The following is a 23,996-nucleotide window of genomic DNA, read 5'->3' on the forward strand; positions in this document are numbered from 1 at the left end:
TTTTTAATTTTTTTATTAAATCATAGCTGTGTACATTGATATATTCTTGGGGCATCATTCACTAGCTTCACAGACCATTTATCAAGTTTCACATATACCCTTGTAAGATGCACCACTGAACCAATGGTATTTTTACCTGAAGACTCTTGTGGAATCTTTAGAAGATTTTGAATGAAAAGTTTGGAAGTGGTGACCATTTAAAAAAAAAAAATCATAACAAGAAGCAGATCAGTAACCCAGATCCCCACTCCCACTCCCCCCGCCCTGTGTTTCCCTTACAAAACCCAGTGTCAGCAGAAATATCTGTTTCCAAATAAGATATTATTTGTAAATACTAATTTGTTATGATTAGTATATCTAATCCCAGGTTAGTATTTCTTCTCTGGCTATAAAAAAAGATGTTGAGGAACTGAAAGACTTTAGAATAGAAAAGACTGAGAAGGAGGCAGCCAAGGACACTTTAAGGATAAAGGGGAAATCAAATATGAAAAAACATGGAAGTGGAAATAGGTGTACTAAGAACATGAGGTAATTCTATTTAATAAAAACAAAACGAAACACATAAGTCAGTGGTTATCAAACACTGGAGCTTTTGACCTTTTTCTTTTTTTTTTTGTCACTACTGAGGAGGGGAGGTTGCCACTCACTGTATTTGGTGGGTAGGGTCATCGCGGATTTGTACCCAGCAAATGCAGTGAGTGTCAAACAGTTACAAGGAATTATCCATTCCAAAATGGCACGAGTGCTGAGATTGAGAAACCCTGACAAGCAACTACAAAAAGATACGGTAGAAAACAATGCTGGGGAGGAAGTGGAACATAAGGGTACAGAATTCAGACCTGACCCAGGAAGGTGTACGGTGGAATAGTTGAATGGATTTAGTTCTCTGTGGACTGATGCTATCACTTACTTACTGTGGACCCTGAGAAACTCAATATTCCCTATTTCTCATCTGGAAACCTGGGATAATAATAGTACCTACTTCAGAGTGTTCTTGTGAGGATTAAAGAGTTACTGTACCCAAAATACTTAGAACAGGGCTTGGCACATATTACACATCAGATACATTAGCTATTTTCATTTCTATGTGTAGGGAATAGGGCACTACAGCAGACTCAAGTTCAAGAGAGTGGAAAAGTGGCCCCTCAGCCACCGATAATCCTAGAAATGGTCTAGAGCTACTTGATTATCATGTGACTATTATATCCATCCAATTAATAATTCTTCTTCAATCAGCTTCTGCTTCAGATGACGCTGCAGGCAGTTGTGTCTGGGTTTGTCTTGCTCTTTGCAAGCAACTCCCCATCTGCATTCTGTCTCCCATATATCTATGCTTCTGACAACCTCTCCAGTCTAGGCTCCTCCTGGTTGTAATCAATAAGTAGAAAGAGATAAAAGAAACCACCTGAAGACAGAGGAAAGGCAGGAAGCCTTCTGTGAGAGCTGCTGCCAGCAATAGACACAATTCACAGAGATTCCAAGTACAGAATCAGGGCCATGTTGTAGAGGCTTGTTGGAGCTACTGATAGTGTTCTCTTGGAGCCCTTGTTTGTAAACAGATATTTCTGCTGACACTGGGTTTTGTAAGAGGAGGACAGGGTGGGGGGAGTGGGAGTGGGGACCGGAGAAAAAGGCAGGTTGTTTCGGAGAGCTTTAGACCATGTGTTTGTTGTTGAGAATACAAAGACCTCACTGTATTAAATGAAAATGCTTGTTTTACAAGGCGAGTGGGAATATGATAGGTACATGTTGAAAATGCTTCGGAAACTGAAGCAACCCCATGCCATGAGGGCTTTGCTGCTACATCAGACGTCCAGGGGCACACTCGGATTGTGGAGGCTCAGTGCCCCTAAACAAGGGCTCAGAGGCTATAGGAAAAGAGAGCTACGTGACTGGCACCTCTCATCTCTGTTCCCACCTATGACACCTGCCCCTTCCCAAAGAGTATGGCTTTCTTGCATGTTCTCTCTTGGTTTCCCACCACCTGCTAACCTAAGGGTAGGAACTGTTATTGATCTAAAATACTAGTGTTGATAGAGGAGTCTAGATACAGACTTGGGGCACTATAGAACATACTTATAATTACATAGCTATGCAGACAGAGTACTTTAATTTTTCAAAGTAGATTTCAACTTCTGAAGTGAGTGGTTTCCAAACTTTACTCTGTGGAAGCACAGGGTTCAGTGGAAGTGTCTCGTGGGAGTTTTTAAAGAACTCACAGTGGCCTAAGACCAAGAATTGGAGACTCCTAACTCTTGCTCCAGGACAAGGCCTGGATTATATGGACAAAAGGGTGGGTGGGTGCTATGGATGGATGGATGGATGTGGAAAAAAGTGACGGGTAATGGATTAGGAATGAATGATGGGGATGGATTGATGGAAGGGTAGATGGCTGAAAGGATGGAAACAAGGGGTGGAGAGCAAGGAGGAAGGGAGGAAAGGAAAGAGGGAGGGAGGAAGTGAGGAAAGAAAGTTTGGTTGATAGACAGGTGATGGATGGAAGGGTAGATTGGTGGAAGGGTGGATGGATGGCTGGGTTCATGGATTCATGGATTAAGTCCATAGTGAATAATTATGGGCAAGACTAGTTCAGGCCACATTTGAAGTGAATTTGCCTATTTAAAATCTCAGAGAAACTCAGAGACCAGAGTTTGAATAAACAAAGTTGTAGATTATATTTCTAAGGAATAAACTGATTCCTCCTCAGAGGAAAAAAAAAGTTCCAAATTCTATTTACTCCAACAAGGGTCCAGATGAAGGAAAGTGCAATTCCTCAGGCTGATATGACAACTCAACATCAACATTCTCATTTTCACAGATCCCCTACAGTGCTCAGATTTTAAATCTGGGAACAGGCTTCAGGAAATGACCTGGTATGCCCTCTGTTTTTTGGCATTTAAGTTACCATTTGGGGGCCCTCGATCCCTTTAAGAAACGAGTGAAAACTCTGGACTCCAGAAAAATAGGCACAACCTCAAATTTTCACAGAAAATATCTTAAGAGTTCATAAATCCCTTCAAGTTCTTTCAAAACCAAGTACAAACCTCCCCTTTTCTCTGTTAAAATATGAGTTTGAGTCAGGTATTTTACTTGGTACTGGCATTAGGAAAAAAATGTACAATAATGATCTTGACCAAAATCCTAAGTCATAAGTAAAATATTAGTATCAGCCATCAGTTCATGCTATGATAACGCTGTAAGTGAGATGCTGATCTTAGCCTCATGTAACCCATTCCTCACTCAGTGTACAGAGGGGTCTTTGGAACATACGTTAGATCCTGTAACTGTTGTATGGAGCTCTCTGATGACTTCCTAGAACACTAGATAAAAATCCAGATTCCATGATGGGGGTTGCCTTCAACGGCAGACACACACGTCTCCCAGTGGCTGACACACCTGCCCCTTCCCTGTGCCGAACAGGCCCCACCTCATGATCAATTCACTAGCTCCTCTGTCTCTGTCTCTCTTTGTCTCCACTCCTCATCTTTTTACATGGCTTGCTTTTCTTATCTCTCATTCAAGCCTTGGCCTGATCATTTCAGTCATTCTACATAGCACTTACCACAATTAAATGCAATTCTGTACCATCTTATCTATTGCCTTTTTTTTTCCTCACAAGAATATAGAGTCCATGAGGGCAGGAGCCCACTCTGTCCTGTTCACTACTACATCTAACAGTGCCAGGTGCACACTTATATTGGTTGATATATGGAGACACACAGAGGTTTCTTTGGGAAGCCTCAGTGTTATCCTTGCCTCACCACGGAGCCCTGAACAAATCTCTTTCCCTCTTTGGACTTCATACTTTCCTGGTTTAAAAGGCTCATTTAGGTCCTATCCAACTAGAGAATTCAAAGATCTAAATAAAACCTTTGGGACTAAGTTCAAGAGAGCTGAGTTCAAATTCCAGGACAATACAGCAGGGGAGAGGAATGGGCAGGAAAACTGGATGCCAGCCCTCGTCTGTCCCTAACCTAGTGGAATTTGGAATGATTTCTTTGCCTTCTTTGCTTATCAGATTCTCTCTCTGGGAACTGAGGAGACTGGACTATGTATGCTGAGACATCATTTACCCATCCAGATGTCCACCCACAGATACTTGTTGAATGCTGCATTATTCCACACCCTAGGAAGGTGTCCCTGAGTGTGGCAGATGGGATTCCTGCAACCTACTCCTTTTACATCCTCTGAGGAAGCTGCCAAAGCTCAGGTGTAGGAGGCATATTCGTGTGTGTGTTGTTGTCATTTTTGTTGCTGTAGTCATAGAGGGTGGGCACGTTCTATACAATAACATCTGGTTCTTTAGCAGGTCTCTCTAGGGATGAAAGTGGAGAGGCTGAGGCAGAACCATGGGACAAAGATTTCAAGCTAACAGAGATGGTACATGGCTTATTAGTTCTATAGTGAGGCAGAGTTATGGGGAAAGGTGGTAAGAATATATATTCCAACAGCATCATTGCAATGATGAACGTAGTCAGTTGGTCAGCACAAAGGGACCAGGTCTGTATCTCACAGCCAAGGCCGTTCACAACAGGTTTGCCTTCAACTATGTGGTCTTCCCAAAGTCTGTGCTATTAACTCTCACTTCAGTCATTTCTCTTCACAGAAATCACATTCATTTACCTTGGTCTTTCCTTCCTTTGGAGCTATTTCCAATCAGCTCATTCATTTAACAAAGTTCACTTAGCACCTAGAAGCATGGCTTGTGCTGTATTAAATGGCAGGAATAAGGCAGAGATGAAAGCTGCAATGGCTGCTGCTCTTGAGGACCTCAGAGGCAGGTGGGGAGAGACAGACAAGTGCCAAGGCAGTCACATTAAGCTGTGACCGACATGACAGGCTGTACGTGAGGAGTTGTATGCACTTGATTCAGGTGATGAGAGACTAATTTTCCAATCATTTCCTAGTGCCATAGTCCTGCTAGTCACCCTGATTCAGTGTTCACAAGTAAGCCACTAATCAAGAGGTGTGGGTTGTTCTGATTTGATTTATAGGTATATGTTTAAAGTGGCACTTGTGACTATGCTCATAGACGAGCAGGCCACACATTCTTCATACCTATACCCCTTCATGAATAAGTTCCCAATCTTTCCATGGAAAAGAGACCTTTAGAACCTTTCAAATCTCAGAGCACTTGCTAGCCCCCATGATAAACACAGGTGTTCCACAACACACTGTTTCTGCCTCTGTGCTTCCCCAGGACTTTGCTAATTGCTTAGTTATAGTGGTTGGCATGATGTCACACATCTGTTTACCAGTCTGCTTCTGCCTCTAGGACTGGGAGCTCTCTAGGGATGGACCTGTACCAACTGTACCTTCTTCTTCTATTTAATTCCACATCCTAGTCCTAGCTCAATGTTTAATATGCAAAGAATGCTCAATAACTATACCCTAAATAGAGGGGTGGATGGAGAGAAGGAAGGAAAAGATTCATCTCTCCTATTAAATGTCCATTTCTTATTCAACCTTACAGAATTCCTAGTACAGAGGTTTGGCTCCCAAGAAGTTCGTAGAGTCATTGAACAGCTGCACAATGTTTTCTAACAAGCTCACTAACACGAACTCATGGCTGTAACTACCATCCCACACTGCAAAAGAAAACAAAGTGACCCAATGGAAAGAGCACTGATTTGGAAGTCAAGAGACCTAGATTCTAGTTTCAATTTTGCTGCTGATGTGCTCTTTAGCCTTACTCAAGGCAACTTAACAAGTTAACTTTTCTGGACCTCAGTTTTTCCTTCTGTAAACTGAGCAAATTTGACAAAGCAGATTCTAATGTCATTTCACCCTTAGAATTTGGGAAAGGGAAGGTCAAGATATTGTATTCATTTGTTTGTAGCTGATCTAATCAACATATTGGGGACCATTCTTTAAAGGAGTCATCCTGAGAGCTTGACACTGAGAGCTTGGTTTTACCAAGGCTTAATTGGCTCCAAGGACAGCCACATCACAGATCAGCCTTGTTCCGTCAGAGTCATTTTTATACTCAGGACTCCATTGTTCACTCCACATGATGGGCTACTTGCTTCCAAGATTTGGCTTGAATACCTCAGGACCCTCATCAGAGGGTGACAATGTGTCTCCATGGGCCATATTTGGGGGAACATTCCCCAGGCTCTGATTCCAAAGAGAGATATCCAAAAGAATGTTTTTGGCAAAGAGCATTTTTGAAATAAGCATAAAATCACCCCTCCTTATCCACAAGCTCTGCATCTGCAGATTTATCCTACCACAGATGGAAAATATTAAAAAATATAGCAATAGAAAAACAATACAAATAAAAAATATAGTAGAACTATGATGTACATAGCATGCGTACTATATTGGGTATTATAAATGATCTAGAGATGATTTAAAACATACAGGAGGGTGTGTGCAAGGTGTATGCAAATATTATGCCCTTTTGTAGCAAGGACTTGAGCATGTGCAGATTGTGGTACAGAAGGGTCCTGAAACCAATCCCCCTTAGATACTGAGGGATGGTTTTACATCTCCCAGTAGACTACTTCAAGGTGGGAAATAAACTGGTGGATGTAAATTGTCTTTCTGTTCAAAAGTCACCTGGCCAATAAAATACACTTTGCATATCAAAGAGATTTCTAAGCTAATTTCTTTGAAATCTTATAATGTTCACTCAAATTTTTCTTCCATCGCTCCTTCCTCTTCCTCTATCCCTTCCTCCCTTCCCTTTTCATTCTACATTCTTTAAATATTTGCATTAGCCACTGGGGTACCATTATTTGTTCACCATTCATCCATTCATCCTCTCATGGGTGAATTTACTGGATAACTACTGTTTTCTAAGCAATGTGGCAGGCCCTGAAGATGGCAGGCAAAAGATAAAGTTAAACTGGCTTGGATAAGAATTCCAGTTCCACCACCCATTAGCCATGGGTACTTCAGCAAGTCGTGTAACTTTCTAACTCAATTTCAGAGGGGTCAAAGTGTAGCACTAGGCATAGAGCCAGCACATAGTAAGTGTTCATTATAAGCTAGCTGCTTTCATTACTGTCATTACTGCTGAGAATGTGTCTTCTCTCCCAAGGGTATATAAACAGCAGATAGAGGATTCCAGATCCTGAGGTCACCACAAGGTCTCACAAGATCAAGGGAAGCAGACGGAAAGCCCCACTATCAGGAAGGAGGGAAATGGATGAAAACCCAAGCAACAGATATGACTGCCAGGACCCTTGAGGCCCAGGAACACACTGATAAGGGGAAAGAGGGGGAAATCAGAGCACAGGGCAGAGCTTAGGATTGTGAGCTACAATGCACATGCAAAACAAATGCTTTGCAAACAGGCTATGGGCTGAGAAGGGAAGACCAAGGCCAAAATGTGGCTTGGATTAGGTAGGCCACAACCCAAACCGAGGAGGCCCTTAACTGCACTACTCCCTTCCCTATCCCCATTTTGGAAGGACAGATTTCTTTTCCCTTCTGACTTTTTTGCTCAAGGGGAAATGGAATTAACCACTGTGTAATATTTCTGATGGTGACGCACATGCTAGGTCATGTGCTTTGGTTACGTAACACAACCTGCCTGAGCTTCCTAAGCTCTTTCTCCCAGAATCATTACATATTCAGCTGGCTCTCTTATCCAGTCATCCATTCATTAAACGAAAGGGCATATACCCTCTATAAATACCAGGCATCGTGCCAGCGATTGGAGAAGTTGAGATGGATAAGATCTCAAATATGATAAAGAATTCCAGGTGTTTTGAGGTAAGTGTGCAGAAGGCCTTGGGGGTGGGGGGAGCAGGCAGATAAGGGAGGCGAGGAACAAGTTACACTTTGGAAAGAATTATGGAAGGCATCTCATGACAGGGGGACTTTGGGCAGGATCCTGTAGAGGTATGCAGTGTTCTGCAAAATGGTGCACAGGAATATAGGAGACAAGCCAAGTAAAGAAAATTATGTTTTAAAAGCTTGATGTGTTAAGAGGAACTTCAAATAATTCAGATTCTACTGAAGAGCCTTTAGCTGGGGTGACAGAGTCAGATTTACAATTTAGAAAGATCTCACTATGGGATGTTGAAGGATATGTTGGAGGGGGTATGGTGTTAAGGCTCAGTGAAGCAGGCATTATAATATCCGTAAAATAGCCATGGCAAGAAAGAAAGAAGACCTAAGCTTAGGAGAGGAGGGCTTTGTTATAAACATTTAAAGAAAACAGAATATAAAGGGATTGATGGTGGATGATTTGTCAAGAGTGGGGGACACCAATCAAGATGAGGATGAAAGGAATATTGGAGGAAAAAGGATTTGTTAAGTTCGTAGTTGCCATTTTCAGTGGACAGCTAGATCTGTGAGTGTGAAGCCCAATATTGACTGGAGACAAATAATGGCCATCAAAGGTAGATGGTAATTAACCTATGGGCAAGGGTGCCAAGTCAGGAGACAACTTAGGAGAGAGATAGCCTTGTCCAGTTTGGTCACTGACTTAGACAAGTCACTTTTCTCATCAACCCTCAGTTGCTTCGTCTATGAAATGAATGGCTTAGATACATTCTTATGACCTGTATACACTTTGGTTCTTTGGATTTGTGTGAATTTTGCTTCACAAAACTGAGCACAACATTTATTCATTCCTCACGTTTTCTAACTGTGTGCTCTGCATCTCTTAGAGAAGGTTGTCTTGTCCCTGGCAGGCCTGTTACATGACGTATCACAGTGTTTTCTCTCATCAGCCTTTGCAGCTAAAAAATGTGCAATCTCATTGATGGAAATACTTCCCTCTATATACCTATTTTGTTCTTATTCTTCCCAGTCACCTTTCATCTTATAAAGCAACAGGCATTAAGGAAGGATGGATATGGGGCAGACATAGGAATGACTATAAGGATAACAGGCACAGGTTAGCCCACCATCTTCCTAAAGGCAAAAGGCTAGACCTGGGCTCTGCCTTTAGTCACATGCTGATTTCACTCACATACTGGTATCCAAAGCTGTGACCACCAGATTTCCCGTCTCTCTTTCCTCTAAATGAGCTAGAACTTCAGACCTGACCAGGTTCTCTCACACTGAAAGAAAGTTACCTCTTCCACTCTTTCAGGTTGTATGGACCATGGGTTTGTGACCAATAATACTGGAAAATAAATATATATTTTTCTCTTATTTGGAGAAAAAGCCAAAGTTAATGTGGTGGATATGAGGAGTAGGAAGGGGGGGTTGAGAGAAAGCAGAATCCCCTTCAAGGATGAAAGTATTGGGGGCGGGGGGATCCATGAAGAAAAATAGGATGAAAAAAGGCTATAGATTCTGGAGTTGTAGGATTTTAACAGGTTAAATTATCTGATTAAAATTATAAGCAACACTTAAAGTCCAGTGGTCTCCTCTTAATTCTAGTAATTTGTCCAGAATGGCCTTCATATAGTAAGAAATCATAAAACGTGAGTACTTCAAGAGTAGCCCAGTAAGAGATCACTGGGAAACTCATCCAGTGAGTCTTGTGGATATTTATGGCAATCATAATTAGCTATGTTATTAATGAGATGTCTTCCAGCCATCAGGAAGAACCAATATTCCCCAAATAATGTCTTCAGTCAGTCTTTAAAATTCTACCATTGCTAGTTTGCTCTGTGACCCAGTGTTTTCGGGTAGTCATGAGAGTGTATTTTCCAAAGGGGGGGAGGTTAGCATTCTAAATTGTAAATCAGTCAACAATATTTTAGCAAGAAGAAGCACCATGTCTTTTTCTCCCTCTGTGTGCTCTACATCTCTTAGAGGGGAGGAAGCAGAAAGTGTGTGGGCACTTAGCCTCTGGGGGTGACAGGCACAGACACCACCTAGTGGAGGAAAATGCACCAAAAAGGAAGAAAACTGGAACTATTGCCAGCTTCATAATTTTGTCAGAGGCCAGTTCTAATGAGGTTTACAGAATCTTAGGAGGATGCCCTAGAAGGGTCTCTAGGGCCAAGGCAGATAAGTTCTATAATACCCTATCATTCAGATGAAGAAAATTGGTTCTGAGAGGGAAGGTGACATGTCCAAAGTCATCTGGCAAGGCGATGACTGCACTGGTTTAGAGCTGACATCTCCTAGCTCACAGCACACGGCTCTTCCTTCTAACATACACCTGTCTTCTCAGCCTGCTCTTAGGTCTCTTCTGCAACACCACCTCTCATGACAGCCTCCCCTCACCACCCTGCTCACTTCCTACTCCTCCCGCGTCCCCACCTCAACACAGCATACCCTAAACTTGACTCCCTCCTCAACTTTATTTTTCATTACAAACATTCATCTGACATTACGTGATATATACATTTTTACATATTTATTTATTCATTGAGATTATTCTCCCCCTACTCCCCTCCCCGCCAGAGTATAAACTACCTCAAGGACAGAGACATTTTTCTATTTTTTCACTGTTCTGCATTTATATCCTAAATGCATTTATATCCCAAAACTGTCACTGGAACATAGAAGGAACTCAAAACATATTTGTTGAATGCTTTGGAAGGGACTGGACAAACTTTATGTTGTCCCTTGGTTCTATCTGCAGTTTTTTAGGTGTTTTACAAGGAGCATACATTGCTTTTGTAAAATGAAACAAGAAAGTACTTATTTGGTTTGCCTTCCATTTTAGTTTACTTATTATTTATTTATTGGTTTTATTGTTAAGATGACAGCAATGAATCTTTCCTGAATTGTAAGGATGGGAGAGTCAATTCCTGCCTTTGCCAAAGGAGACAGAGTATGTCTAAAGCCTAGAATTACCTACAGTGTTAGAAATAATGTGCGGCAAGGTGCAGACACATGTAATACAGATTTGAATTAACATTTGTTGGGTTACCCCATGGTCTAGATTCCATTACTAAGCATTTTCCACATAGAGGCCCAGTTAATCTTCAAAATAACTCTGCAAAATCAGAGCCAGTGTTATGCACAGTTTATGGATGGTATAAGTGAAGCTTAGAGATATTAAGTAATTTGACCAAGGTCATACAACAGGTGGAACAGTCAGAAAATCAAACTGAAGCAGTCCAACTCCTGAGTCCTGCAGCCAGCTACTGCAAAATACTTCTTCAGTAAACACCTCCTCCCATAGGCCATACCCCCGTGGCTCTAGAAGGCTCTAGAATTGCTGCCTGGCCATTGGAAATGAAGAGAAATATGGATCCAGAAAAATAAGAACTAGAGATATGAATAAATTGTATGAGTGTGTGTGGGGGGATCGTGACACTACTTTCTGAATTGTCACAATGACTAGCAGATCCCAAGGAATTCTTATGTCCAGAGCCAACGATGCTAAATATTTCACAATATGCCGGGCAGTCCTATACAGCAAAGAATTTTCTCACTCCAAAGCTTCTTACTGCCCAGCAAGTCTCCACTTGCCCCTCTGCATTCCCCTCCTAAGACTCCCCTCTTTACTTTTAGTCCCCTATGGATAATCATTTCCACCTGAGTTTAAAAGTATACAGAGCGGAGAGGAGAGGGGCCTCCCCACGTTTGAAGCCTGAATTGCGTCATGACTTTGAATTAATCTTTATGTGACCTTGGGAGAGTCTCTAATGCTCTGCAAGCTGTGACTTCTGTATTTGCAAACTTATCAGCTCAAGAACACACAAGGATCTGAGACTTTGCTTCCTTCTGTGGCTCTCAAACACTTTTAATATTTTTAACTGTTTATCATAGAAATCTCCAACCACACACAAAAGCTCAGACAAAAATGTATTGAAGCCCAAAGTCTGGATCACCTGGTTCCAACAATTGTCATCAATTTGCCAATCCTCTTGCCACGTACCACCATGCCCCAGAACGCCCAATTTGTTTTTTTTCTGGAGCTTTTTAAACGAAGTATAAAACATAATTTTCCCCACAATTACTTCACTATACACTTCTATAAAAAATAATAATAATGCTATTATCACATCTACCAAAATGAACAATAATTCCATAATGTCCATCCATAGCCACTCAAACACTTGGTGATGGATCCACATAGTCCTTCAAGTGGAATGTTGTAGAATCACACAATTTAAGCAGAATAAAGTAAAGGGAAGGTAAGTGGAGGAAAAGCCTGCCCTTCAGCCTTTCTCCAGAGGCTTGCTAAGCCTGTGGGACATAGTTTGAAAGTCCTTATTCTGTTCTAGCCCTCCTTTTGCATCCTGAGAACACTGAGGCCCAGAGAGTACTAGTAACTGGTTAAGGTCATACAGCAGTAAGTGGCAGGATTTGGCAGACTTATGAAGGGCCAACATCAAAGGTCTCCAGGGAAGTCACGGGTATCAAAAGATTGGTAACTCAATTGCTGTTTATCATCTGCCATGTGAATGATGAAAATAAAGTCACCTCTCCATGAATGACTCTGACCTTGATGGCATGAAGCTCCTGGGTCTGAGTCTGGTTCCCCCTAACCATGCTACCATGTGTGCTGGGTTCTGATCTCAGGCAAAAGTTTTTTTCTGCTGCTCTCTCCCTGGTCCCCATGACACCCTGTGAGATGAGAATGTGGACTGGAACCACAGCCAACCCCCACCCCCACCCCAGGCCCCAAGGATTAGGTCAGAAACCACAGGTCACACAGTGCAGAAGAAGCCAAACCTGAACTCTGATCTCCTAATTCCCAGTTTCAGGTCTTCCCATAAGCCAAGAGGTGAAAACTTGCCAGTCAGTTCTCAGTTGTTGGTGTCAGAGTCACAGATGAACATTTCCAGTTACTATACCAGGGCAGGAGGCAGAGCACTCAGTGTAGTAAGAAGGAAGATTGGGGAACAGCAAGGGAAGAATAATTAGGCTCTAGGGAAGAGGCAACTGGTGAGGGGAGAAATAGGCTGCATTCCTGAGCCCTTGGACATCAGTGGAGAAGGTACCAGCTGCCCATAGAGGAAGTCCTCCCACCTGTGGCACGGAGGAAGTTTCTCTCTTCCTCATCTGGATACCTGCAGCCAGTTCTGGCATAAGAGTGATCTCAAGGAGAGGGGATTTTGAAATAATAAGAACACACATCTCCCAATGGGACTAGCCCAGAGCAAAGTGGTGAATGCCTCAGAGCCCAGCTTCCCTTTTTCATACCTCTTATTCCTGCTCAGAGAAGCTCCCCTCTTAAATACTCCGACAGGGACATTCGAAGACTGATGCAAAGAAGTCAACGTGTGACACCTCCAACTCCCCTTTACAAGAGTGTACACATTTTAAAGGAGGCACCGGTAGACGAACAACTACAATTAAACTAAACTGGGGGTAGAGGGAGGTGAACTAAGGATGGGGAGAGGGGAGGAAGGAGGGGTATGGCAGGCTAATGGGCACAGTGTAAGGGTACATGGCACACCTCCTTGGTGAAGGGCTCAACTACAGCTTGGATTTTACCTAACAAATGCAAACAAAGTAACCTAATCATTTGTACCCTTACATTAATCTAAAACAAAATAATAATAATAAAGGAAGCACCAAAAGGAGAAATCATGGCTTAACATATAGGAAGGGCTCTAGGAAAATGAAATGTCAGGGTCTATGGTACCCCCGGGTTTCTAGTGAAGAGGGGAATTAAGAATAGAAAAAGGGTCCTTCAGAGTGGGGACATCTGAATTTCCCTAAAGTGTTAGTCACTAACCAGCCCAAGAAGCAGGGAATTTCACTGCCGCTTTGGGCCTCAGTTTCCCACTTACAGAACAAAAGGACATTACACTGGATTATTCCCATTGGTAGTTCTTCAGCCTTACCTGGTGGTTCTTCAGCCTTACCTGGGAAGGCTTTGAAAAATAACCTGTTTCTAGGCCAACCCCAAACCCATGGCAGAAGAATGCCTGCGATGTTGCTGGGCAGGAGGATGTTTTACAAGCTGGTGATTCTAAGTGCATAGAGGAATGGGAACTAAGGGACCAAATGACCTCCCAGGCTTCTTTGGAAGGGGGCAGTGTGTGACATTAGTGTAATTCTGCGTCACCCTGGTCCTCAGTTCTTCTGTTGCACAGAAGGCTGCTTGACCCAGATGATGGCCAAGTCCGTGCCCAGGCTGACAAGACACAACACACTCTCCTGTGTCCCACACACCTCAGAGTCTGGTTTCTTTCCTCTGTGCAGAGGAGAGGAAGTATTCCCATTGTTCCGTACCTCTGTCACCCCTATCTGTCAAGTGCCCAGCAGCTCCAGGGAAAGTAAGAGTCCAAAGAGCACCTGAGAAAGGAGAAGAGGCATAGGGCGGTAGGTCTGGGACCTACAGTGTGGCTTTTGTTCCCAGAAGTTCCCGCTTGCCCTCAACACTAATGGGTTTTCCCATTTACAGGTCCACACTGGTTCTAAACCTAATTTTGGCTCTTACCACCCAGGGGTCATCCAAGCAGATCAAAGAAGAAGAGATCAAAGTGAAAGGAGAGGATTTGAAGGAGCCTAATTGTTCCTCAAGACACATTGTCTTATCTAGATAGACTCCGTAGCAACTTAAGATGGGAAGTCCTGAAAATGCACAAACAGACCCTTCTTCCTGAAGGCCAAGCTAGCAGACAGGAAAAGGAGCTACTGGTTAGATCCAGCTACCCTGACTGAATCCCTAATATGAGTTGGCACCATGCCAGGTATTTTTTGCATGTTTATTTCATTGAACTATTTTGATAGCATGATGCCCATTTTACAGATGAGAAGACTAAGGGATAGAGAGATGAAGGAACTTGATTCAAACCATACAGGAAGTAACTGGTAATAGAAATGCCAAGCCTCGTCTGTCTGATAATTTGGTGTGCAAAGGAAAAAGAGATATGCCAAGACAAATCCATGGCTCCAGGTGAGATTAATACCTATTTCCCATTCTGTAGGTATATGGATTACAGAGAAGGAAGGAGCAGAAAGAAATTGAATACGTTTTGCAGAAGAATTAAGAACAAGAATGTGAGTCATTTCTTCTCTCTCCAAAAAACTGCTGACAGAGAAAACAGGCACTTGGGAACTTGAGTCCACATCTGAGCTCTGCCCACCTGAGAACTTGTGGGACTTTGGACCAAGTTATTTTAAGTCACTGAGGCTCAGCTTCCACTCTTGCAGTGCAGGGGCAGGGATGCCCGCCTCCCAAGGATAAAATGCACAGGCCCAAGCCAAGTCAAGCACAGTGCTTGGTACGTCAGAGGCACCTGGGAGAGGCGGTTTCTTTCCTTTAAGTATCCTTCATCTAGAAATTCAAAAGTTCGATCTTAGGAAAATCATGTATAGTAATGGTAAGAGGGAAATTTGCTGAACATTTACTGTATACCAAGCCCAGTTCTAAGCACCTTCCATGTACAAGTTGACTCAGCATTCACACCACCCTCTGAGAGGTACTTAGACCATCTTCACTTTGTACATGAGGAAGCCGAAGCCCAGAGGAGTCACCTAGCTTGCCCAAGGTCACACAGCTTATTAGGGGCAGAGGTGGATTCACACTTAGGTAACCTGGTTGCTAAAACTGGGTTCTAACCATCTCAATATTCTAGATCCCAGGTCCAACCATGAATATTAGGGGAGACCCATGTTAATACATTGACTCATAAACTTAACTTTGGCTGCTGTTTCATTTCTGAACTAGGGAAATTGTGGCGACTCTTATTTGAGAGTTGAGTAAGTAGTAGGAAGTGGAGGCTGCAGAAGGGAGGAAAAAAAAAGACTCTTGAGCATAACCAGAAAACTCAATCCAATCTAACATTTAGAACAAAAGAAAGCTGAGGCACCGGTTGGGATTCAGGTAAACCCCTTTCTCCTTCTGAGCAGGAATTCCCAACCACTAAGGGAAGGGGTGGGAGGAGGGCAGGACTTGTGGGGTCCACTTTTCACTTATCTAACAGTTTGGGAGAAACTTTAACAAGATTAACTGCTGCTCAGGGCCTCTGCTGCAGGGAGCAAATTAAGTGTATTGTTTTCTTTTTTCTTTCTTTCAAACTGGAGGGGTGTGTGTGTTGGGGGAGTGTTGTTGGAGATGAGGGGCTGGGTTCTGGATCCTGACTGGTGTGGCACAAAAGCAAAGAGAAGTGGCAGAAAGAAGCCTACGTCCCCAACTTGCCACTCATGAAGGCTGAAGGCTGTACCTAGGTGGTGGGGTGAGAGATGACAGTGTTTATGGGACACCATGTTTCAGTGGTGTAGGGGCAAGGCCTGCAAGTGGAGTTGCCCGGATTAAACCCTTGGTCCTGCCACCCAGGAGCAGTGTCATCCAGCACACACCCTCACCTCTCTGTGTCTCTTTCTCACTATTTGGCCAAAAGGAGAACCGATTTGGGTAACCTCTGAGAACCCTGTTCACTGGAGCCTTGAAGGACTCTTCATTCCTAAAGACCATCCGTCTTTGGTGGTGGGCTCTTGGGAGAATCCTGCACCCTGGCACCTTCAAAACTTTGGCTTTGTTTTTGCCTTCTTCTGCCTTTCCCTTTATATATATATATATATATGTTTTTCTCCTCCTCTTTCAGGAAAATAAAAAACATGTTTTCTGAGCTTCAGAAGCAAACTGGCTCCTTCGCTCCTTCCCCCCCGTCTCTCTAAGAGTGCCTGTCTGAACTGGTGTCAGTGAAGTTTGAACTGGGGCAGAAATAGCATCCCGGGCGGATCTGGGAGCATAGCCCGCCTACCAGGAGCGGCGAGGCCTGCCTCTGCCAGACGACAGACCCGGTTAACAGCACCGTAAAATTAGACCTTTACGAAACCCAATTGAATCCTGCAGCAAAGAGTGATGTAAGGCAGCCTGGCCTGACAGCAAGGCAGCAGCCCTCTGCCTGAAATAGCAGCGCGGTCCCCGCTGAGCGATGACTGCTCTCTCAAGATAGGTGACCAGGGATTCCTAGGAAAGTGGCGACGCCCAACCAGAGAAAGCCAGCGGAGGTCACACAGCAAATCGGGCACCTGAGGTCGCAGTGGGAGGATAGTTTTGGCACCAGATCCCTGCTGCCCACCTCAGCCCTGCCTCTCCCAGCCCAAACTTACATGAAGGAGGGAGCTGAAAAAGTACTTCTGCAAAGAACCTCTGTTTGTTTGCTTTTTAATTCAAGGAGAAGCAGGTTCTTTTTAGTCCAACGGTCTGTACCGTGTGGAGGATACGCAGAATGAGTCTTTTCTGGCGCAGAGCCAGGTGTTTACACACGGCGGAATCTGGCTCGGACTCAACTAGGGGAGGGAAAAAAAAATCCACCAGAATCCTCAGGAGAAAAGCTCCCGGCTTTCTGGTGCTACACGACAGCAGTGCCTTTTATTTATTTATTTATTTATTTATTTATTTTCGTTTTGAGAGGAATGTTATTTCCACACATAAAATGGACTAGGCATTTTATACAAGCAATAATAACCTAACGTCCCCCATCCAATTAAAGCATTTTACTGCAACAATCTTTGTGTGAGAGAGTCAGTGAGTGCTCAAGAGAACGCTGCGAAGAGGGGCTCCTCCACTGGATTACGGACACTTACAAAGCAGACTCCTGTGGAATCCCAGGTGCTTTACACATAGATATGTACATATATATATAACCCGGCCACTGCCTTTTCATTGAGATACCTGTGTAACCCTGAGCTCTCCTCTCTGCAAAGGAAGCCTCCAAATCACTGGTGAGACAGGTAAAGACTAGGGAAAGCCAGACCTACGCATTTTTTTAATCACCTCCTAGAAGCGGGCTCTATGTTTTTCACATGTTTGGAAAAAGAAGAAAACACAACGCAGCCCTGAATTATCACCATCATTATTATTATTATGAATACCATCTCCTCTGCGCCACGTTAGACCCTCGTCTGGCTGACTGGGGCTTGAGACTTAAAAGTGAATGAGCTCCGTTTTCCTCTCCCTCCCGGAGGGGGAAAAAAGGGAAAAATAGCATGCGATGACGTCACTCGTGTGTTGGGGTGGGGGAGTCACTCTATTGCTCTCTTTTGGTAGCTGGAAAGTGGGGGACTTGAGGGAGGATATTCTCGGTATAGCACAAGAGTTTGGGTCACCCGAAGGGGACTTCACGTAAATAGGATAGTCAGCGCATCATTTGCGAAAGTTCAAGCCAAAGAAAGATAGAAAGAAGGAGAACTTCCCGAAAAGCTTAGAGCTCTCCCTTCTAAGACAGTGTATGTTTCAAGGGGGTGGGATCGCGAACCCGCCTCCACTCTTTTCCTGGCTACAGCGAAGGGGGAACCCCTACTCTCGCTTTAAGACGTCCCAGGACACGGCAAGATTGTTTGTGCAGGCAGGGAATCTCTCAGACAGAGGAGGCAAAACTTTCCTCCTTTCCTTTCAGCCCTCTCCCCCCTCTCCAATCCCCAGTTAAAGGCATTTCCACAGATTCATTTGGAGGGGGAAAAAATGGATGTTGGAGGATTTCTAAGGTTTGCAACCCTCGCAAAGTGTCCGGTTTCACTATGGGCTTTGCGAAGGGGAGAGAGAGGGAGGGTGAGGAGGGAGAACTCAAATTCATTACGGGCTCATAAAAGTCCCAAACGAGAAAAGCGCCCGGTTTCGCAGCTGAGTCTGGGGAAAGCTGGCGGGGCGAGCACTGGGAAGATCTCGCCCCAGCCTCAAGTGAGGGGCAACGGGCTTTAAAAGCCAGGACATAGGGTGGCAATGTGTGTGGCTGGGGGCCGACGCAGGGTGAATCCCAGAGGCAAGCTTCAAGCAGAGAGCAACTTTGGGGCACTTGGAGGACTTCTAAGTCCACAACACCCTTGTCCTTGCCGGCTTTCAGAGAAATGGGGCCTAATGAAGGGGGGTAAGAGAGTTACCCCACTAAAACGTCAAAGAAAGCAAAGGTCTCCTAGCCTCCTTTCACATGCATCTCAATGAGGTCTTTCTCCCCCTCATCCCAAAGGGAGACAGAGTGCGTCTGCCCATCCCGAGCATGGGTTACATGCATTAAGCTCCCCGGGGACCAGCCCTCATTGATGAAGGGTCTCAGGGCCACCGAGAGTGCTCCTCACTTTCCTCCCGGAGGCCCGGCAGCGAATGCTCCTGAGTGCGCCCATTCCGCCGATGGGGCATAGTGAGGCTCTCAGTTCGGGTGTCTCCGCGCGCCTCGCGGGGCGGCTCCCACACAGACATACCCGTAAGACCCCGACCCGCCACCCACCCGCGCCCAGGCTCCCCCGCGCCTCTGGGGCCGCCGGGACGGTGCAGCGCCCGCCGGGGCACCCTCACCTACCTGTGATCACCGCCGGAGACCTCTGGCCCCCCTCCGCTCTCAGCCACACTTGCAGCGTGAACGCGTCCCGGGGCAGCTCGAGGTCGGCCCGGAGGCGCAGCTGCTCGCCTCGCCCGCTGAAATAGAGCGCCCGGCTCGGCGGGCTCGGCTCCTCCGCGGCGCCCCTCGCCTCCCGCTGCTGCCGCCGCCGGGGGACGCGCACGGCTTCCCAGGCACCGCCCGGCGGCGGCGGCGGCGGCGGCGGCGGCGAGGCGCGGCGGCCGCGGGCCGCCCGGGTGGCGCAGGTGGCCGGGCCGGCGGCGGGGCGCGGGGGGCGGCCGGCCCGCGGGTCTCTCCGGGCCCGGGGGGGGCGCTCGGCCAGCCCGCAGCCCAGCGCGACGCTCAGCAGCCCCAGGCGCAGCACCCAACTCCAGAGCCGCATGTCCGACGGTCCCCCCCGCCCCCCCCTTCGCCCCTGCACCGCCGCCCGGAGCTGCCAGCTTTGGGAGCCTCGGCGCCTCGACTTTCTTCGCTTCTTCTCCCTTCTTGGGCGAGCCCCCCCTTCCACTTGCTTTTTTCTTTTCTTTCTCGCTTTCCTCCTCAAGGTGTGTGCTCCACTCCCCCCACCTTTGAAAAATACAGTCCAACTCCTCCTGGTTGGCAATTAATTTCTCCCCTCGCTCCTTTATCTGCCTTATTTCCCCCTCTAACAGCTGGTTGTCTTCCTCCTTGTTTTATTTCATTTTATTTTATATGATTTCTCGCTCTAAAAAAAAAAAAAGCTCCCCTAAGACACTGATCTGCTGAATTCCCTCCCCCCAAAAGATGCTCTAATTTATTTATTTTTTGCGTCCTTTATAACACAAGCCACAGCCCCCTTCTCCCCCCAGTCCCCCCTCCCCTCCCTCCTTCTTCACAAAATGAAAGGAAAGAGGGGGAAAAAATCCCTCAGAAGATGAGTAAACAAGCGTATGCTAATCTGCTCCCGAGCGCTCCACCTTCCCAATTGAATGAGTCCCTGTTAAAACTGCGGGGATCATGACTAATCAATCAGTTTGGAGAGGCCGAGCTACCCAGCCTTCCTCCACTTTGCCCTATGCCTCTTTTCCTTCGCTGCCGCTTCTCCACCCCCTCCTGTTTTTTTTTTTTTTTTTAAGAAGACAATCTTAAAGTAACAATTTAATGAAATTCTGTACACACCCCCTTATGGTCCTCCCAGCTCTCCCCATTCCTGCTCAAAACGCACATTCATGTTTTTGTTTTGTTTTGCTGGCTTTCCCCCCTCCCTCCCACCCCTCTTATATTTTTCTTCCTCCTGGCGAGAGAAAAATCTATCTCTTTTTCTCAGGATACCCTTTGCACTTTGCTGGTAAACCTCATCCTTTTCTATACCACATAAAGAGTCTTCAAACTTGATTCACAGATTTTTAAAAGATGTTCTCTGTCTCTTCTCTTTTCTTCTCTCTCTCTCTTTCTCCTCCTTTCCTCTCCCTCTTTCTTTTCTTCTCCTTCTCCTCTTTCTCTCCCTCACTCTCTTCTCTCCCCTTCTCCTCCTCTCTCACTTTCCCTCTCTCTCTTCCTCTTTTGCTCCTCCTTTTCCTTCTCTCCTGCCTTCCCTGGCTTTTTTTCCTTTCCCCTTTCCCCTCTCAGAATTTCCTTAAAGTTATGCAATGATGAGCCATCCCCCCTCTTACCCGGTCCCCATTGCTGCGCTTCAGCTAACCCAAATGTTGTTTCTCAACATCCTCGTGGAATCATAAGAAAACAGAAGAAAGGCATTCCCCAGAGCATTTGCCATTCAAAAGCTGTAGACCAGCAGCACAAGTGGGTTTCTGAATTCCCCGAATACTCTTAAAAAGATTCTATTAGTTGTTAGAAATTATGTTAATTTTTTTGGAAAAAATGAGAGCAAAATATTCATGTGCCTAATTTTTTCAACCTAAGCAATTCAGATCTTGTGACATTGTTTGAGTCGCAGGTAAGGATCTGATCATTTGCTGCTTTGTAGATCTGTTTTTGAACTGGGACATATATGTAATATTTTTAAAATTCTTTTTCCCCCTCTTTATGGAACTCAAAAGCTCCCCCTTATGGCAAAACAGTTCTTCTTCTTCTTTTTTTTTAGTAAGTCAAAATGCGTTACAGAGCACTGGTAGATTACAAATTATTAGTTACTAGTCTGTTAAAAAAATGTAGTGACAAAAACATACTGTGTGAAGTTTGTGTGTGGATAGCATGATGGAAGCCTGAGATGAAATTAGCTCCACTAAATTGTGATTTTTATCCCCCCATGTACTCCTGTCCTCAGAACTGCTCAAGATCCTTCCTGAGAGCTGGGAACATTGCTACATGCTCCGAGGAGAGAGAAAACCAGTGTAGAATATGTCTTGGTGAAAGTCTGAAGATTTGTAGGATGAGCAAATGACTCAGACATCCCCTTTATATAAAAGCCAGAATGTAGTCTATGCAAGGATTATGGCACCATTCTGAAAACAGGATATCCCAGATTCAGATCTTCCTGGTTTAGAAAGAACTTGCCATGTAGTCTTAGGCCAAGAATGTTTGAACTCAGTTTCTCTAGGTATAAAATGAAAATGGTACTATATCCTAAATGTGCTTCCAGAGACTGGCTGGAAGAAAAAAATCTTGGGTGAACAATGTTATGGATAAAGAATTTCCCTAAGAAAAATTTTGACTTTCTGCAACTTCAAATCATCTATAAAAGTCTTGGGGTTGCCTTTCAATAAAAAGAGAGTTGTATTGAACGACATAAATCATATAATTTAAAATCCCTCTCTCTCCCCAATAGAGGTTGGACCATGACGACTGATGTACCTCACTTGTGGCAATTAGACGCTTGGAAACTATATACCTTGCAGGGTGTGGGGGAGAAACATTCTGTACAGTAGATTTGAATGTGCCTAGGCATTTGGGATTTTATCAATTCTCAGACCAGGAGTGGGAACATGAGGCTTTTGGTTCTGGTTCCTTATTCCCTCCAACACACATCAGTGCTCTGCCCTGGTGTGAGTCAATTCACTTCTCTGCTGTTCTACTTTATGACCTCTACAATGGGAATATCTACTTTCCAAATTGATTTTGAGGGTAAAATATGCTCAGGGGTATAATACTTTGTACACTCTAAAGATAATATATGTTCTACTCTTTTCATCAAGGACAAAGTGCTGCTTAAGTTTTAAGACAAAAGATTGAAGAGGCCAAGTCATTTTCTCTGCTGTGCCAGGCAGGAAAAGGAAAGGACAAAGAAGGTCGTGTCTCATAGTTCTTTCAGTTCCTTGAATTCCGTCCCTAAATGTGTTGGGAGCATTTGGCAAAACCTTTCACTTTGAACATGCATGTGCTTGCTAGTTTGTCCCACCTGTCTCAAGGCCACCTTATTCTTTTTTTTTTTTTTTTGTAGAGACAGAGTCTCACTGTACCGCCCTCGGGTAGAGTGCCCTGGCGTCACACGGCTCACAGCAACCTCCAACTCCTGGGCTTAAGCGATTCTCTTGCCTCAGCCTCCTGAGCAGCTGGGACTACAGGTGCCCGCCACAACGCCCGTCTATTTTTTTGTTGCAGTTTGGCCGGGGCTGGGTTTGAACCCGCCACCCTCGGCATATGGGGCCGGCGCCCTACTCACTGAGCCACAGGCGCCGCCCAAGGCCACCTTATTCTTTATGTGTGCATATATCATGTATTTGCTTGTTTTTAACTCAGAGAATGAAATTAGATGACTTGACTTATGACTCACCCTAATCATTGATCTGTGCATGGACTCCTTATTTGTTTAATATGTAATGTAATAACATATCATATGCTACAATCTTTTTTCTCTATCACTTGATTTTTGATGGCCGTGTTCCCTCTCTTTTCTTCATTTGTAGTGGAAGAACAATCATTTGAGAGCAGGTGATCTCCTGCCCTGTGTGAGAACTTTAGATCTCATTTCATTCTTATGTAAAGTGGAAAAAACAGAAATTGAAGATTCCTAAGGACACTTCCAAACCTGAACTATACTAGAGCCCCCTGTTTGGGGGGTACAGCAAATAATTCCCGCTTAGTCATCCTGTATTCAGTCAGTTTCCTTTCCCACCCCTACTCCCCAGGCACTTTATTATATTTCTGGGGATTTTTGTCCTAAAAAAGACTTACTTTTACTCTGATCCTTTATTCTTAGGATATACTTCTTCAACATTTATTTCATTTGTTAGTAACTAAAAGCAAAGTATTTTTCCAGGAAGGGTATAAGATTCTACTGGAAGTTAAGAGAGCAACATAACAGTAGAGCCCTAATAAGTGGGGAGGATTTGAATGGTTGGGGGTGGTTCACAGTACACGTTTCAGAGTCACTCTGACCTGGGTTCCTGTGACCCTCAACAAGTTGCTTAATTACTCGGAGTCTCAGTGACCATAAGGACTTGCCATAAGGATTAGATTAGTGTGCTGCATGACATAGTAGGTGCTCAACAAATAAGCACCTCTTTTTTCTTTCAAGGGATCTAAGTTTTATGGCCTTCTGGGCTGTTTTGTCAGCCTTCCTCTGGAGCCAGAGTCTTATCTAGTTCCTACTCCAAGCCAGACGGATTATTCTCATTTTAGAATTCCCAAAGGCAAGCATTGTCTGTCTCACAGAGTCTGGAACTTGATGAGATAGGATCTTCCATTGTTCTTGGTCCCCTGTTTATGTCTTTCCTGGAAGATTAGAACCCTTCAAGGGTGAGTATCTTCAAGGCCCAGTGCTGTCACCTGCGCAGGGAACTTCCACTAACTACACCCCTCCCCCACCCGCTTGAAGGGCTCCCTCCTCTGGGCTGTAAGAGAATTTCCTCTGAATTTCTAAGAGCACATCCCCAAAGCAAACTATCAAACTTAATTACGCATCCGCTTGTCTCTTCTTTTCATTTGAGTTGGAGCCTTTTACTTTCACATTTGGTCTTCCCAGAC

The sequence above is a fragment of the Nycticebus coucang genome, chromosome 2 (assembly GCF_027406575.1).
Source record: "Nycticebus coucang isolate mNycCou1 chromosome 2, mNycCou1.pri, whole genome shotgun sequence".
In the NCBI taxonomy this organism is placed as follows: Eukaryota; Metazoa; Chordata; class Mammalia; order Primates; family Lorisidae; genus Nycticebus; species Nycticebus coucang.